The sequence below is a fragment of the Emydura macquarii genome, unplaced genomic scaffold (assembly GCF_026122565.2).
Source record: "Emydura macquarii macquarii isolate MOO-44397 ecotype Brisbane River unplaced genomic scaffold, CSIRO-AGI_Emac_v2 contig_1790, whole genome shotgun sequence".
Taxonomy (NCBI): Eukaryota; Metazoa; Chordata; order Testudines; family Chelidae; genus Emydura; species Emydura macquarii.
In genome coordinates this window covers 28,836,828-28,842,827 of record NW_027131927.1, presented here as the reverse complement: position 1 = coordinate 28,842,827, position 6,000 = coordinate 28,836,828, and positions in this window count along the sequence as shown.

Sequence of the window (6,000 nt, the reverse complement as noted above, 5' to 3'; positions counted from 1 at the left end):
GCACACCTCACAAAAAAGGGATCATTGATTTAGTCATGATAAGTATTTGATATAGCCTAGGCTTGTGTGTGTCATCGGGATTTCATAATCCACACGAAAAGTGGGCATGAAGGGTCCGTTAGGATCACAGTTGGGCCAAAATCATTATTTCTTGTTGGATGAAAATAGAATTCCATTTTGCCCATCCTGAAGGCATACATCATGTATTTTTCCAGGCACTAAAACCTTCAGCCACCATGGTTTATTGAGGCATGTAGGACACAAGACTGGCACTAAAGGCCCATCAATATGTCTGGCACTGTTCAAGAAACCAAGCTGGCTAAATCACTTAATGATTTCTGGCACATTTTTGGTCACATCACAACAGCACTTACCATGGATAATGATGAGTGAGCTGAAAATACCAAAGAGAGAGAGACCATTAAAACAAAAAAATATTGACATTGTATTATGGGGGTACCATTAAAAGCAACTAAATATCAAGGCTCTGAAATTAGAACACCCCTCAAAATGTATTGGCAGGAAAATTTCTAATGAAGTTTCTTTGTAACAATTCACAGCAAAACTGGACTTTGAATGAAAAACCAATCTATAAGAAGATAAGCAATGCTATCATTCTTTAATGTCAACATGCTCTCCAAACTCCTCTCCCTAACTAGATTAAGGGGCTAGTATGTAATGACTTAAATGGTAAAATTAAAAGCTTTAAGCTCTATTTTAGTGATTTGTAATTATGGGTAGTGAATCCATTCAGATGAAGTAACACCTAGGCCACACCCTTGCTGGCATAAGTGTGGCTTTGCCAGTTCTTCTTTTTACTGATCTGCTCCACATAAGGGAACAAAGGTAACATATTGTGCTGGAAGTTTTGAGGGAAAAATACACAAACCAGTAACAACAAAAAGCCCTGTTTATGGGAAGACCCAGGGAAAGGTGGCATGACCCAGAAACTGGAAAACCATCAGGAAAAATGCAGAATTTGGGTAATTGACGCTTGCACATGGTAATATACAGTTGACCTAAATGCCAACAGTTTGATGGATAAAATGCCAGTTGAATAAAGATTAATTTATAATGTAGAGATGTATAAAAGACCTAAGTGCACATGGACCCAAACTGGGGAAACATGGGACCAGAAATTAAAGGACAGGTCTGAAGGACCAGAACAAGGATCAGACAATCATAGAAGATAGGGATTCCTGGTGCCTCAGAATGTATGTCCAGATGCAATCAGTGACAGTAGTTTTGGCGGAAATTGTATAAATAAAGGTGAAAAGTGATTAGGCCTGAATTGAGTGTACTTGTGACTCATTTCCAAACTTTTACGCCCAGCAGCATTGAGCCAAATCACCGATGAAAATGGCCTTTACCAATAAAGGTACTCAGTAAAAATTGGATCGCTTTCTTGTACACCACAGCTGATTATCCTTAGCTGATTATGCCAAAAAACAAAGGGCCAGATCCTCAGTTGCGAGACGTTTAAACTCATTGCAGCTGAGAAGAGCAGGGATAGGAGTGGAAAGCTGTCTATAGGTTACCTTTTTAACTCACTCAACCTGGGCCAACCAGGAGCCAAAACAACCTGGGTATAATTTAGGGAAACCTAGGATTCCTCTAAACTATGCTCGATGCACCAGTCCCAGAGGGACACGGTGCCAGCAAAATATTTGGCAGAGTGCTGTGAACCCTGCGGTTCACCCTCTTACCACCTTCTCATGCTGCTGGATTGATTCCTAAATTTAAGCGGGAAAACAGTTGGCTCCACACCAGTGATGACTCAGTGATTCTGCTTTGTCCTGGGGACTCTTTTGGCAGAGTTTTAGCTACTTTGAAGCAGAACAAAGTAGTGGTCAAAGCCAGAGTTCAGAATCTAGATCCTAGTTAGGGTTCTTAATGTTTCTGGATCATTATCTTTACCCCATGTAACCTGACACCAGTTGTGCAATCAATTCTTTTACCTTTCTACCAGAAATAAAGACTCAGTACGCATTCTTTTATTGCATTTTTATCTGAAAATTTAAAGCACAGAAAACCTCTTTAGGATACATACTATATTGGATATCAAATTGATGTGGGTGAATGAAGTCCAAGAATGATTAATTGGATATGCGTATAATTCGTATTTCAAATGTATTAGGAGTCCACCTTGACCCTGGAATTACCAGAGATTGCTTTGATACACTGACACATCATTATCCCACAGCAATGATGACTAAAACCATTCAATTAAAGAGTATCCCCTATAGTACTCCTGAGACAAAGTCCCCTTGTCTTCTCTGTATCTGCTTTTATTAATAGTTCAGAAATAGCATCTCCAAAGCATTCTCCACATCTAGTGGAGTAAGCCAGATTTGGTCTTCTGAGTTGCTCACTTGAGCATACCCTGATCCCAGAGATGTAAAAAAAGTTGGAGAACTACTAAAAGAAAAAAAGTCACAGGATTTCAGTTGCCTTGGGATTGCAGAGATGTTGGATATTGAGGCTGTTATAAGACAGCTGACGTGAAGAGGAGCATGTGACGGGTTTCCACAGGGCACAGCTTAGGACTGGAGCACTGCTGTGCCTCCTTAACTCTCCTATCTAGGCTGTCCCTCATAATGCTTTGCCAGTGACAAGCAGCAAACCCCTCCAGGTCTAATCTCACTCAGCCCTTCATGTGAAGCCCCACCACCCAGGTAGAGTGCATGAATGCTGCCAGAGCCGCTCATGAATCTTAAAGAGGCACCTGCCAGTTCACTCCAGCTCCCTGCCTTGCATCCCAAAATTGAACTGTCCTTCCCTGGCCAGAATCCTGACCACTAAGTTTATTACCTAGTCTTCCCTTCCCTTAGAGGATATATACCAGCATTTGTTAACTAGGCTTAGATTTTCCATATACTTCAGCCAAAACACACTGTTTTTAGTAAAAAATAATGAAAACAGATTTATCAACTACAGAAAGACGGATTTCAAGTGGTAAGCATAAGCGATCAGAGATAGCTACAAAGCAAAGATAAAAATCCAATCTAAATCTTTTAACAGTAAGTGGCATTTAGACTAAGCAGTTTACTCACTCTACTAGATGTTATAGTTCCCAAGGCACAAACGTCTTCTTGAAACTTGGGGGTTGGGGCGGGGGGGGAACCGTCTCTTTCAGTCTTTCCAGCATCTCTATTACTTTCAGTGTGGGTGGGGAAGGAAACAGGCCAAGACATGCACCCCTGTTCTTTATTTTCTCTCTCTCTTTTGACCATGTGCTTATTAGGCATTAGTCCAGGTGGGTGCTGTGGAGTCACGAAGTTGCTCAATACCCCTTTATGGGGCTTGCAGAACAGTAACGGAATGGTAGCTCCTCTGATTACAATTACAACTTCCTGGATGGATAATAATCTTTTAACACCCTCCAGGGTGGGGATCACCACCCTTGTAGAAATGGTTCTCAAACTTGCAACATAATTTCTTACAACTATACAGCAAAAGTCTTATAACTTGATACACACCAGCAATATTGTAACAGACTATGACCTTTCATTAGATAAGTTCTATGCCATGCTTGGCACGCACTATTAGAACCATACAACAATGATGAATATGGGATTTACAGGTTGTTGCTTTCGGGTACAGGGTGTTACAGGGCATTAGGTAAGGTTTTAAGAGACCTATTTTAATTAATGGTGAAATAGCTAATTAACTGTAATTCAATCTGGAAGAAGATCCATTTGCTGGATCGTCACCTTCCCACAAGCTTTGCGTTCTTTCACTCATCTCTGCGTTTTGGCCTAATGTTTGAAATTTTTAGCTCAAATCAAAAGAGGTTCTTAAACTTGTTTGAATGTTTCCCGGTTTAGATAGGCCCAATTGACACAGCAGTAGAGGGAAGGATTAGTAGATATTTTTGTTACTGTGTTGATTTGACAATGTGACCTCCATCACCAACATTTTCCAACTGGGATGCCTAAATAAATAATAGATTCCTAAGTAAGTCTCATACTGATTTTCTGAGCATCCCCAACATCCAGTAAGGTCAATGAGAGCTGTGAGCAGCCAGCATCTTTCAAAACCCTGTGTTCTGGGAATTGGGTTGTGAATTCCCCCAGCTGTGTGCTGTATATACACCACTTGAGAAGATTTTTTTTCAAGGTTACCAACCAGTAGTTATAAAAAAAATTTTAAAAAATTAAATTAAATCATGAGTATTGCAAATCAACATGTCAATAGGTTATTAATGACACCATTAACGTTATACATAGACCTGGGCCCTGAAGCCTAAATCCAGATTCCAGGTTCCTTCAAATTTCAGGAATGTTTGCATTCAGAATTCTAGTTCAGTGCCATTGTATAAATAGGCAGAAGCCTTAGACTTGGATCCTGAGCTCAACATTGTCAAACCGAGTGAGAGGAAGGGTTTCATCACAGTTCCCAGTTCATATCCCTCTCTGATCTCTATCAAAAGTGATGGAGAAATGACACAATCTTACACTGGAAATTCATGTAATAGACACTTTAAATAAAAATGTCACCTTTTCCCTGCCTCTACAGCTGTTCCAATCCTTAAATGATTTTATCAAATGGCAAGGTGTGGGTTATTAATGCATCCAGGATACGTCCCCCCTGCCATGTAAGATGACACCAGCTCAGGAAAACAAGGTTACTTACCAGTAACTGATGTTCTTCAAGCTGTGTTGCTCATGTCCATTCGACTATAGGTGAGTGCATGCCACCATGCATGGTTCCCGGAACTTTTATCCCCTTAGCAAACCCCGTAAGGCCAGCTCTGGGGCCCCCTGTAGTCCCACGCACATGCTGCAGTATATGAGGTGCTCTGCTGAATCCCGCGTCCTCTCTTGCCTGGTGGATGATGGCATAGTGGTACATGAAGGTATGCACCAACGACCAGGTGGCGGCTTTGCAGCTGTCCTGCAGGGGCACTCTCTCCAGGAAGGCTGTAGACGAAGCTTGAGCTCTGGTTGAGTGATGGTTCCCAGAAGCGGCACCCTCACCTGCTCGTAGCAGAATTTGATGCACAATGTAATCTATGAGGAGAGGCGCTGGGTGGAGATAGATGAGCCTTTCATCTGGTTAGCCACTGCAACAAAGAGCTGCGTCAATTTCCGGAATGGCTTTGTACGCTCAATGTAGAAGGCCAGGGCTCGTCTCATGTCCAGTAAATGCCATCTCCGCTCCTCCTCCGAACCGTGCGGATTAGGAAAAAACACGGGGAGAAAAATATCTTGGTTACAATGAAATTGGAAAACCACCTTGTGTAGGAAGGCTGGATACATCCTCAGCTGAACCTTGTCCTTTTAGAATACTGTATAAGGGGGCTCCGAGGTCAAGACCCTAATCTCGGAGACTCTCCTGGCTGAGGTACTGGCCAACAGGAAAGCTACCTTCCATGAAAACATGAGCAGAGGGCATGAAGCCATGGGTTCAAAGGGGGGCCCCATGAGTCTCGAGAGGACCAGGTTGAGATCCCAGGGAGGCACTGGGTCACCGACCTGCGGATATAGCCTCTCCACCCCCTTGAGGAATCTGACCAACATGGGATGGGAGAACAGGGATCTCCCCTCTAGCAGCTGATGGAAGGCCGAAATGGCCACCAAGTGAACCGTCAACGAGGCCAGTGCCAGACTCTGGAGCTTTAGCTGGAGCAGGTACTCCAGGATCACCTGCTGGGCGGGATGCCCTGGGACTCCTTCCAAGAGGTAAACCGTTTCCACTTAGCCTGATACACGACCTGTGTAGAAGGTTTCCTGCTGCCCAGCAGGACTTGTTGGACCTGCACCGAGCAGGCTCGCTCTCCCTCCATCAGCCACAGAGCCTCCAGGCCGTGAGGTGCAGGGAGTCCAGCTGCAGGTGCAACATGCGACCATGGTCCTGGGAGAGAAGGTCGTGCCGCCTCGGGAGCTCCATAGGCGGAGTGATCAAAAGGTCCAACAGCATGCTGAACCAGTGCTGTCTCAGCCAGATCGGAACAATGAGCATAACGTCCACCTTGTCCCTCTTTATTTTCAGCAGAAC